This window comes from Candoia aspera, chromosome 5 (genome assembly GCF_035149785.1).
Source record: "Candoia aspera isolate rCanAsp1 chromosome 5, rCanAsp1.hap2, whole genome shotgun sequence".
NCBI lineage: Eukaryota > Metazoa > Chordata > Lepidosauria > Squamata > Boidae > Candoia > Candoia aspera.
In genome coordinates this window covers 53757663-53769676 of record NC_086157.1, presented here as the reverse complement: position 1 = coordinate 53769676, position 12014 = coordinate 53757663, and the positions used below count along the sequence as shown (strand labels likewise).

Here is a 12014-nt window from a genome sequence, read left to right as displayed (position 1 = left end):
ATTCCATCTGCAGCAGCTTCTGCCCTTTGGAACACCCTTCCCCCAGAAGTAAGGTTGGCCTCCTCTCTTCCGGACTTCAGGAAATGGCTGAAGACCTTGTTTTGTCACCATGACTGGAGTGGGGAGAGGAAGAGCCACTCTTGGGACTGGTTGGTTCCCTAGTCCTGCCGGGACCGGTTCTGGTCCCCTTTGGGTGGAATTAGATCTGCCATCACTTGGATTTTATTATATTTTATATGTACATTTATTGATATTATTCTGATTTTATTGTATTTTATACTGTTTTATTGTGAACTGCCCAGGGTCCCCCTAGTGTGGGAGATGGGCGGTAATAAAAATATGACAAATAAATAAATAAATGCTTGATTTTCTTTCCATGTACCAAAATAACATGTTCTGGTATTATGGATTGTGACTTGCTGCCAGAATGTCAATTGCAACTCTGTTCCAAACAGAAAAATACCTTGACATTTAGGTCTGTGCTTTGTGCTAGCATTTTGTTTTAAAAATTGTACTTAGAAGTAAAATATTTAAACCTACAATATTCTTATCTAACCTAAATCAAGATGCACAGAGCTAAAAAAGCCAAATCGTAACTATTTTGGAAGAAAATCCCAGTTGTTCCCTTTTTTTAGTTTAAGTTCCAAGGAAAAATGCACAAAACCCTTTTTTATGTTGCTATAGATTATTTTATATCATAAAATGGTCATAAAACTCTCTATCTAGCACAATGCTTTTCAAGTTTATGTTGCAAAATTTAGTACTAAGCAATACTAAATCAGAAGTATATGATAGATCACATAGTGATAAATCAAAATGATAAATCAGAAGTTAGCTATTGTGTTAGAAAATATAAGGCAGCTACAGTACTAATTAATATTAGTGTCGTTATACCAAGCAAAGAAATAGAACTGGTTCAAAAATATAATTTACCAGCGTAGTCAATACTTCTCTATGATACTGCTGTGCTGGATTTTTAGAATCAGTGAATTATAAGGAAACTGAATAGTCAAATAGATAAGGCATAACAGGTGAAATTTAAGCACAACAGAACAAGAATAAGGGGTTATATTAATTTATGGATTCCAAAGTAAATGAGTCTTAGAAGCAAGCTGATTTATTTATTCATTTTATTTTTATCCCATCTTTATTATTTTTATAAATAACTCAAGGCAGCAAACATACCTAATACTCCTTCCTCCTCCTATTTTCCCCACAACAACAACCCTGTGAGTGGGGCTGAGAGAGAGTGACTGGCCCAAGATCACCCAGCCAGCTTTCATGCCTATGGCGGGACTAGAACTCACAGACTCCTGGTTTCTAGCCTGTTGCCTTAAGCACTAGACCAAAATGCTCAGAGTGGACTTGTGATGGTGAATTAAATCAGAAAAAAGTCCCATAGGAAAATGAATGAATATATAAATGCAAGGTATAGTTACAATTCTGGGAAAAACTAGATTAGCAGTTTGGTCTTTCCAAATTTAAATATGAGCAATTAGTGAAACTCTGAGCTAAAAATGAAGTACAGTGGTACTCTTGGTACTAACTATAATAAAGACTTTGGCAATGGCATTGAAGCTGCAACACTTGCATCCAAAAAATGTTTGTCTATGGCATATTGGGCCCATACAAAATCACCATTGATCATTGCTAAGATATGGGCTTTTAAGTATGTATCTCAGATGATGTGGTAATTTCCCCCACCCTACACCTTTCCAGAATGTATTAATATTTGGCTGGATCCTAAACAGTATTAAGCACTACCTTAATATTCAGATATGACTAATACAGGTGGTCCTTGCTTAACAACCACTTGTTCAGCAACTGTTCGAACATATGACGGCACTGAACGAGTGGTACTTATGACCAATCTTATATATTGGTCATAAGTACCATATCTTGTATACTTACATCGGCCGCAGCATCCCAGTGTTCATAATTTGTGATCTTCTTTTCCAGATTCCTATAAGCAAAGTCAATTGTGAAGCCGGCAGGAGGTCGCATGTGCCAGCTTCATGACGGCATAAGATTTGCTTAACAATGGCAACTGGAAGTGCTGGAGTTTCCATCACTAAGTGGTGTAAATATGTGGTACTGTACTTTATGACTACTTCGCTCAGTGATGGAAATTCTGGTCCCAATTACCATCATTAAGTGAGGACTACCTGTAGTGGTATTTTCATTTACTAAACATATAATTCTAAGAGATTTGTGTCTACACAAGCATGAAAGGTAACTCTATGCGTTCTAGCTGCTATGTGATCTATGTCTAGGGACAATATGTTTTTGGCACTTACGTATTTTTTCTTCTTTGTATGTGTTTGTGTGTGTGTGTAATGGTTGCCTAATCCCAAATACTCAGTCTCACAAGCTCGGGCTTAAAGATAACTGATTTATTAAAGGAATAGTATGCAAATACAGAGAAAGCTGAGAATGAGCAATAGCGCGCCAAATACAAACTTAAAAAGCCTTGCCTTCAATCCAGTCCCGCCCCAATCACCCGTCAGCACACACCCCCTCCCAGGTGCTAGGAACCGTTACACACGCCTGGGAAAGTAACCTTGAACAGGATTGCAAACCCAAACATACATTCCAAAGATCCAAAACAAGGGGAGCGCAGGAATGGAAAAACCCCGAGCGAATGGACATGGAAAAAGGCATGACATGTGAAACGTTACAATGTTAACAGAACATTGAAATGGGGAACATGACAGTGTGTGTGTATTTCTACTTATTATTTATTGAAAGACATACTGAACTAGTTGAACATTGACTACAGTGCTATCAAGTCTAATTTACATGTAAGAAAGACATCGTGAATTAAATCCCAAACCTTCACAATATTCACAATTGGAATAACAGAAACTCTGAAAAAAATACTGCCGTTTAGAAATATAAAATCACAGCTGAGAAATCGCAGGGTAGGAAGACATAATAAAAAATAAGGTTTCCTTCAGAAAATAGAAGTTTCATCCAAATGAAAACAAAAAACAAAATACATGCATACTGCACATAATAGCTATCATTATTTCCTTTCAGGGAAAGCAGCTTTATGGAAAGTGAAGAAAAGGTATGACATAGTACCCCAAACACATTAAAGCATGAGGTAGGGAAGATGAAATATTGCTAATACTAGTTTATATTAACAGCATTTCCTACACCACCCTTTACTATCTAACTCTGCACATCCTTGCATCCGCCATGTCCACGTATACACTGCACTTTGTATTTTAGAGGTTTCTCTTTCTTCAAAACGGTTTCTTCTTTCTTCAGAATCTTATCAGCTCCATCCAAACACGTTTTTCTCACTCTTTCCCTTCCATTCAACCTGTTCACTCTCCCTTCATTTATTTCTTTCACAATTTAATCTTCATTATCTATATGACCAAACTGCTCAGAATTCCTCCAAATTCTTTCCTAGGCATGCTTATCAAACTAATAATGTCATTTTTGCATTCACTCTTGCTGCCTTTTCCTTGATACAGGAAAACAAGAGGGCATTTTCTAAACACCAGTCATGCTGTAGATAAAGCACACACACACATTAACCACAGCTACTTTATAAGCAAACCACACCCATTTTAACATTTGTCTAGTAAAAATCATCTATACCTGCAGACTTAGCATTTTCAATATACTGCAGCAATATAACATTATGATTTCATTTTAATGAATTGTTTGTTAGACAATATTTATAGCATACGGGTCAGTTCTACTCTTTAATGTATCACTATAATTTCCATTTAGAGATTTACAGAACTCTAAAATACTACTTACAACATTCTGTCACTTCAATTCATACCAAATAATTTCATCACTTTAATTTCTAATTCCATTCACTCTGCAGGAACATCCTTGTTTAACCTGTAGAGTCCTTGCTGTTTGCTGCTTGGTTGATTGACTTAGTTAATAATTCCTTGATTAGATATTATAGGGTATTGATTAGGGTATCATTACCAGGGACCCCCACATACAACATAGCTAAAGAACTTCCAAAAAATCTTGGACATCTCACAGAGAGAGAAGCAAATATTCTATCACTCCCCACTACAGTGCCTCCAGAAAATCAAAGACCTAAAAATAGAAGATGAAATTATGGTGTCATTTGATGGCACAGCACTCTTTACATTCATAGACCCAGCACTAGCAAAAGAATCCATGGCAGCAGTTCTATGCAACACACCCAACCTAGCCAGGTGCACTAAGATCAAAATACCCAGAATCATGGACTTCTGCCTCACCACCCACTTTCAGTTTGATGGGCAAATATACCAACAACTCAAAGGAACATCCATGGGATCACCACTTTCAGGACTCATAGCAGAGATTGTAATGCAGCATCTAGAAATGATCGCACTCCCATGCATATAGCTCAAAATATGGATCTGGTACGTAGATGACACCTTCGTCATAATAAAAAAGGAACAACTGAAGGAGACCCATGAAACCATCAACAATATCTTCAAAGGAATAAAATTCACAAGGGACGAAAACAACAACAACACACTACCCTTCTTGGGCATCCTCATCAGTAGAGGAAATGATGGCAAACTAGAAACACAAGTCTACCAGAAATCAACCCACACTAACCAAGTGCTCCATTACCAAAGCAACAACCCAACCTCCCACAAGAGGAATTGTGTAAGAACATTATTCAGATGCACTGCAGCAATCCAGAACATCAGAAAAAGGAAACAGACCACCTATACAGCATGTTGCACCAAAATGTATACCCAGGCAACTTGATAAAAAAGTGCCTGACCACTCAACCCACTATAGTACAACCAACACAAGCTATGAAAAGGATAACACTGACATACATCAAAAAATATCTCAGAAACTACCAACAGATTGTCACAACCACATGGCATCACCATAGCACACACCAACCAAAGCCCTTCAGAACATCTTAAGCAAACCAAAAGACCCAGTAGCCCAAGAAGAAAAAACAGGAGTCATCTACAACATAGTGTAAGGATGTAAGAGCCATTATGTAGGACAGACAGGCAGAAGACTAGCAGAATGCATCTATGATGACCAACTAGCAGTCAGAAGACACCATGAAAACTTAATCTCACAACACATGAACAGACTCAACCATAGTTTCAACTGGGAAACTGTGAGCATCCTAAACCAAGCCAAATCTAAAAACGTTAGGGAATTCCTGGAAACTTGGCATTCGGACAAGTCAGCTATCAACAGGCAAACAGAGGTAAACAACATTTACATACTATTCAAAAGAGACAATAGAAAAGCCAAAAGACCAGTACACTCCCTTGCCAGCAATCAACACCCAGATATGCAAAAATCAACACTAGGATTAACACCAGATGAACCATCAAACAGCACAACACACCCTAATCAAGGAACTATTAACTCAGTCAATCAACTAAGCAGCAAACAACAGCCCAATCAAGGAACTTCCAAGGAGAGAACAACACCCCTACCAACACAAGCAGGGCAAGCCACTGTATATAAACTGAGATCAAGGCCCACTTCCTTTTTGCACTGAAGATGTTGACTAGTCTGGCAATGAAGTGTCTGCAAGAAAACAACAAGGCTCAGAGAGCACCAAGGACTCCACAGTTCAACCCTGAGCTACGAATATTCTCTTCAATCGTTTAACCTTCTTCACCAACTTCCAAAAGAATTTTTAAAATGAACAGCTTTATAGGAAAGAAGAAAGCTGAATGCAGATTGACACAGAAGACTTGCACAGAAAAAAAAAAAAGTTAAAATGGTTTATGATTAACAGATTGTAAAAAACCCTGAGGACAACAATAAAAAAAATCAGAAGTAGGAAACTATAAGGGTGCTGGTGGGAACACTATATGACAAAGGTGTTATGAATATAAAGTCCTTGTTTCCCAGACAGGTTCAGGTACCCAATAAATACCCACAAGGAAGAAATACTCTTTATCATGTATAAATAGAGCCAGATAACCCTAGGCCCTAGCCTCTCCATCTGCAGATGATAAAGAAAAACTTTTTTTTTTAAATGAGAGGATAACCTGTGAGTCAGCCAGAGCTGGGAAAAGTAGAAGTCTAACATTGATCTCAGGCTATGACCTCCTGTTTTCTCTATAGTCTTCTCATGATCTACAATTATTGATCAAAACTGCTATTTCATTTATATTTACCAGCAGTTAAATTTTAATATTTAAAATTAAACAGGATGATATTTTTACATTTTGTTGTTTAAAGCAAGATTTAACTACCAAGCCACTAGCCCAAAGCAGGAGCTGCCTTCCACTGTATTGGCTCAGTTCTGCTATAAAGGATTTTAAAGAATTATTTATTTAGATAGAGAGATCTTAGAGAAGTTCAATGAACTCTTCACATCTGCTGTAGGGCAGAGGCCTGAAGTAGAGTTTTTAAAAATCCAGTATCAGTAAGTGAGGCAAATAATACTGTAGAGGTATTTCAAACAAACTTGGGGTGGGGTATTGCCAGGTCCAGATGATATCTATCTATGGATCATTAAAAAACTTATTGTCCTCCCCACCTCCGTATTACTGTACTATGGAATAAGCTAATGAAGCTAAATGGTGGAATATTCAAGAGAGATAAAAAGAACTTATTTACACAGTACTAATTTAAATTCTCATATTCATCACCATAAAATGCAGTGATAGCCATCAACATGGATGATTATAAAATGGAAGTAGATTGATTCATAAAGGATGAGGTTCTCCAATGATTTGTAGAGTAGCCTGATACAAAGGAAGCTCTAATTGCTGGGTGGAAGAATAATTTCAGTATAGTTTTCCCCATCAATGCATAACAAGATGCAAGCTGCAATTTTTAAAATTATAGCTATGCCTATGGTGCATTAAAAATTAAGCAAAAAATAAAGTGAAACTTTAACATGTTGAGATATATGGGGAACCTTAATCAGAAAAAATAAAAACAAAACAGACTCCCCCTTTTGGGAGAGATGGGTGGTAACAGAAGTTTGAAAAATAAATAAATAAAACAGTTTTTTAAAAATAGCTGGGATACTTAATACACATACACTGAAAATTTATCTGCTTGTGATCCGCACATTTCCCACATTACAGTTAAACCCCAAGGAAGACATCATAACTGAGATCCTCCCATCTTTTTCTGAATGGGAACAGGAGCAGCCAGAAGAAGTTTGGAAAGATGCCTAACAGAAAAACAAGGGTTGAGAACATTTTGAAATTGGAGCATAGAGTGAACAATTGTAGGCACATATGAACAATGGTAGGCACATACAAGTTAAATAAATTATAATAATAACAAAGTGATACCATTTGAGGTGCTAATTGTTTAGCAAATAATATCTCCATATGCTCATTTATAAGATAATGGATGAGTTATTTTATATTTAAACTGAAAACAACTTTTCTCATTTCTATTTAGAAAAACATAAAGCCAGGCTTCCAAAGAAACTGATACTGATGCTTACATTTATATTTATATACCCAAAATGAAATGACAAAAGGCATCCCATATCCAAATCTGTTAGCTTCAACTTTTGGAAAAAGCCATGTATCTCCAGTGTTACATACTGAACAGTGTTACATTATGAATCTCAATTCATTTTTGTTCACAAGAAGAATATACAAATGTTGACTATGACATTGTTAGTATATTACTGCTCCTGCAAAATCAGTACAGTAATAATGTGGCAACCATTCTGAGCATTTATGAATGGAACAGATGGTCCAAAGCTGGGAAATGAGGGATGGACTAGGAAAGCTTTGGCAATATGATTCTTGCTTTGATGCTGGCTTATGTTCAGGGACCATAGTAATGGAATGTCAAAATGGAGAGTTTTCTTTTTTTGCAAATTGCTGTGAGTGTTATGTACACAGAGCAGTGGATAAATAAAGTGATTATCAATGCAGTCCTATTCAGGTCTACTCACAAATTAGCCAAAGGGTGTCCAATGGGAAGTATTGTCAGGTAAGTGTGCTAGGACTGTAGCCTTTGACTACGTCTGGAAATAAGATGAAAGATCTGTGGATGTCATGGGGAACAGGGGATACAATTTCCCTTCCAGTTAATGGCCTCAAAATAACATTAGGCCTTTTGTGAATAACTTCTGTTCTAAAAATATATCCACACTGAATTTAAATGAATGTAGGACAACATGACAAGACACTGCCTTAAATAGAAATCCACTGTTCACCTAACTGAAAAGACGAAGTTTTACTTTCTTCTGCACTATTGTGTAGGTACACCTTGCTCACTCTGCTGAAGACTGGCCATACTGGCATTTAATCAGATTAGTTGTTATCACACTATTTCACTAAGATACTATAATTACATCCCTTGAGGAATGTTTAATTATGACAGATAAACAACTCCCTCCTTCAGCTTATGAAACAGAAGGGACATTTCTACTATATGACTATGTAGAGTTCAGATTCCCTCAAATTGGGCTTTTCTTGACAGCAAACTGGAAGTGTTTGCCACTGCCCTCTTCAGGCTGTTTTTTCAACTTTCCTGTCTGGCCTATAGCCCTACGCAGGGCTTTGCTTAGCTTTGGGGAACCCAGCAAGAACAACCAAATTTTGCTAACTAACTATGTGGACCAAATGATTACAACATGCAAAACTTACTATCTATTCCTTTAGTTAACTTCTAACCACCAGTCACTATCTGGATGAACTGGAGATTTACAGAGTTCCATAGCAGAGTACTCTTCAGTTTCAGCATCTAAATAACTGTGCACTGGTTTAACTTTTTATTCATTTGCAAAGTATCTGACAGCACAGCAAATTAACATGTTTTAACAGTTTTTATTGGTGAGTAGGGACACTCACCAGGCAACTACGGGATTATTAGTTTGAAATATCTACTTTTTTGCTTTTTAAATCTTATCTTGTCTTTCATGATGTTAATCACCAGAAATGAGTCAACAAAACATCACCTACATGAAACCCAAGAGCCTAGTTTGGTTCTGAAACCAAATACTTTCCAGTTAAATGTCAAGCTTTGAACCTGATTGTTTCTAGCAAGCACATACTGTACTTGCCGAAGACTTGGGTCTAAGGAAAATCGAATAATTTGAAGTTTTAACCCTTGGCTTGGCTTACATTTCCTTCTATGGTCTCTTAATGGAGATTGGAGCAATTGGGCACGTTTACACTTCTGCCAGTGATTTGATATGCAGCATGGAGGACACTGAAAGTTTCTGGGTCAGGAGTACAGCTGGATTATATTTGTTTGGCCACATTATTTACTACACTTGAATTTATTGCAGCTGCACTAGTTTGTACCCTCTGTAAGGGTGCCAACTTGTGTTCCCATTTTTTGTAGATTAGATATGATTGTGTTTTCTCACCTGAAAAAATAAAATAAAACCAATTAAAATATTCAAGTTTTGCACTGGAGTGAAATAAATGAAAATGGATTGCATAAAACCATTCATTGTTGTCCATTATTTTCTTAAAATTATTTTTGAAGCTATATTTCTGTACTTTATTAAAAGAAAAAAGTTTTTTTCCAGGTAGACTTGACAGCAAAAATTAATATTTCTCAAAGGACTATGTAACACTATGTCAATTTTAGGATTCAATAATTAAGGTACTGTTCTTTATGGATTTTTTTCAAGGTTGGCTTCTTGATAAGTATTATCTGCACAGAGCTGCATATATGTTGGAATTTTTATCTCCTAATATATTTGCTTCCTGCATATGACATCAATTGTTTTGATTCTGATGATTTATAACTTATTATCAGGACTTAATGTAAATTTTTAATTTTATTTATTTTATTTATTTACTATCCTGCCTTTATTATTTTTATAAATAACTTAAGTTGGCGAACATACCTCATACTCCTTCCTCCTCCTATTTCCCCAGTACAGCAACCCTGTGAGGTGAGTTGGGCTGAGAGAGAGGGACTGGCCCAAGGTCACCCAGTTGGCTTTCATGCCTAAGGCCAGACTAGAACTCTCAGGCTCCTGGTTTCTAGCCCATTGCCTTAACCACTAGACCAAACTAATGTTAGGACAGCTGTAGCAGTTCCTGAACCAGCAAAGTGTCAGACTAGTTGGGATAAGGTTGTCACTTAGTTAAGATACATTTCTGAATATATTTATTGGAAGTCATTCCTTCGGAGCTGAAAAAGTAGTACATGCTTTGCATGCTCAGATGTAACAGTGCAATCTGAGCCCATACTAATCAAATCAGGAATATATGCCGCCAATAGACAACTGATTCTCAGGAAAGTATGCATTCATATAATTGCGACTAAGTGTAAAATCTTGTAGACATGGAGTTCTTTTCTTTTTTGGTTCTTAGCAGTACACCATAAAATGCATTCATGACTTTCACTCATTATGACTAATGAGTGACAATGTTTCTCATATCTTCATACATTTCTATTTGTCCATAGAAGCAAAACAACTGTACCATATTTTTCAGAAGCTGAACAGCTTGATACTTTCTGATATAAACACAGCTAATGCTATCAAACTCAGACTGTTGCCCCTTCATATTCTGCACAACTGCATTTTTGTTGATGGTAACTGTTACAAATAGCAGTGGTAAATAAATGCAATTGGTAAGACTTATTAGTCCCTTTTTGGCAAGGAAATGCCTTTAAGGGAATATCATAACCAAGATACCATATTAATTTAATTTATGAATTTGTTTACCCAGGTTTATCTTGATTGTTTTTTTTTCCAGGTTTTCAATAAAGTGATCAAAAATTGTATGAGCTGAATAATCATACCATTTTGCATGGCCATGTCACCTTTAGCAGTATCACTTAAAATAGAATAACCTTTTTACTTTATACTTCATCATAGATAAACTCTAATGAACAAAACTTTATGCTATTGGGCCAAAACAACCCCTGTTTTTCAGTCTTCTTATTTTTCCAGATACATTACTCTGTTTCTGTGGTCTTCACTTTACATGATAGACATAAAAACAGCCATCTGGTCAGTCATTGTTCAATAGAAAGATAGTTGTGTTCACCAAAGGAACCCCTTCAAGATTGCATCTTTGCTTGCTCTCTGCAACAAGGAAAAATCCAGAATTCTAATGTCTACTGCATTCCTTCCTTCCTTTTGCAGTATCGTAAAAACTGTTCTGGAATTTTCACTGGGAGGCACTGAAAAAAAAATTGAGCCTTGCAAGAATTTTCATTTTCACTGTTGTAATTTGCCCTAAAATGTTGAAATGTTTGTAGCCCAACTTTTCATTTCCCTGTTTAATTTCTTCCATGTTGGTATATCATTATTAATAAAAAAAAATCTTAATAGTTTTTGTAATAGTTATCCCTAAATATTTTAAAGATGTATATACTGTTGGAATCTCTAAACCTATAGACATTTTCTTTCAATTTTTTTTTGGGGGTGGGGCATATAAAAAATATCAGATGTGATTTGTGGAAATTAACTGACAGTCCTGACACTTTTGCAGATTCCTGTAACTTCTTCTTAATATACTTAGCTGAATGGGAAGCATTTAAGAGTCAGAACCATATCATCTGCAAGTAAATTTAAAAGATGCATCTTGTCACCCAATTATATCTCATAAATTTGACTGTTGGATCTATTTCCAGCACTTCTATAGCTAGGTTGAATAATAGAGGTGATAAGGAGCAGCCTTGCTTAATACCTCTTAAAATTGTAACAGAATCTGAATCATAACGGTTAAGTCTTATCAGAGCTTTAGTTGGTCCATAAATATGCTCAATCATCTTGCAAAAGTGAGCACTGAATTGAATTTTTTAAAAAATTGTTTTAAGAATTGTAGTTTTACAAAATCAAAAGCTTTAAAATATATCTAAGGAACATATGGCTAGTGAAAGTTTATTAATGTTAGTAATTTGATAATATTTAATAATTTTCTGGAAGGGTAGATATAATTCAATTTGGAATAAAGCCAGATTGATCTACTTGAATAATTTTACTTATAACTACTTTTAGATGGTTAGCTAATAATATAATGTAATGCTTATAGTTCATATTAAGATGTGATATGGGCTTGTAAGATGCCATTTCCTGAGAATTTTTACCTGGTTTACAT

The 12014-nt window shown here is 35.9% G+C and overlaps 1 long non-coding RNA gene across 1 annotated transcript; it reads left to right on the top strand.

Moving 5' to 3' along the window:
* Nucleotides 1-1477: 1477 nt before the first annotated feature.
* LOC134498316 (uncharacterized) lies at nucleotides 1478-7228 on the top strand. The gene is made up of 3 exons (XR_010068021.1): nucleotides 1478-1669; nucleotides 3040-3106; nucleotides 7122-7228. It is a non-coding gene; the product is annotated as an uncharacterized LOC134498316 (long non-coding RNA).
* The last annotated feature ends 4786 nt before the right edge of the window (nucleotides 7229-12014 follow it).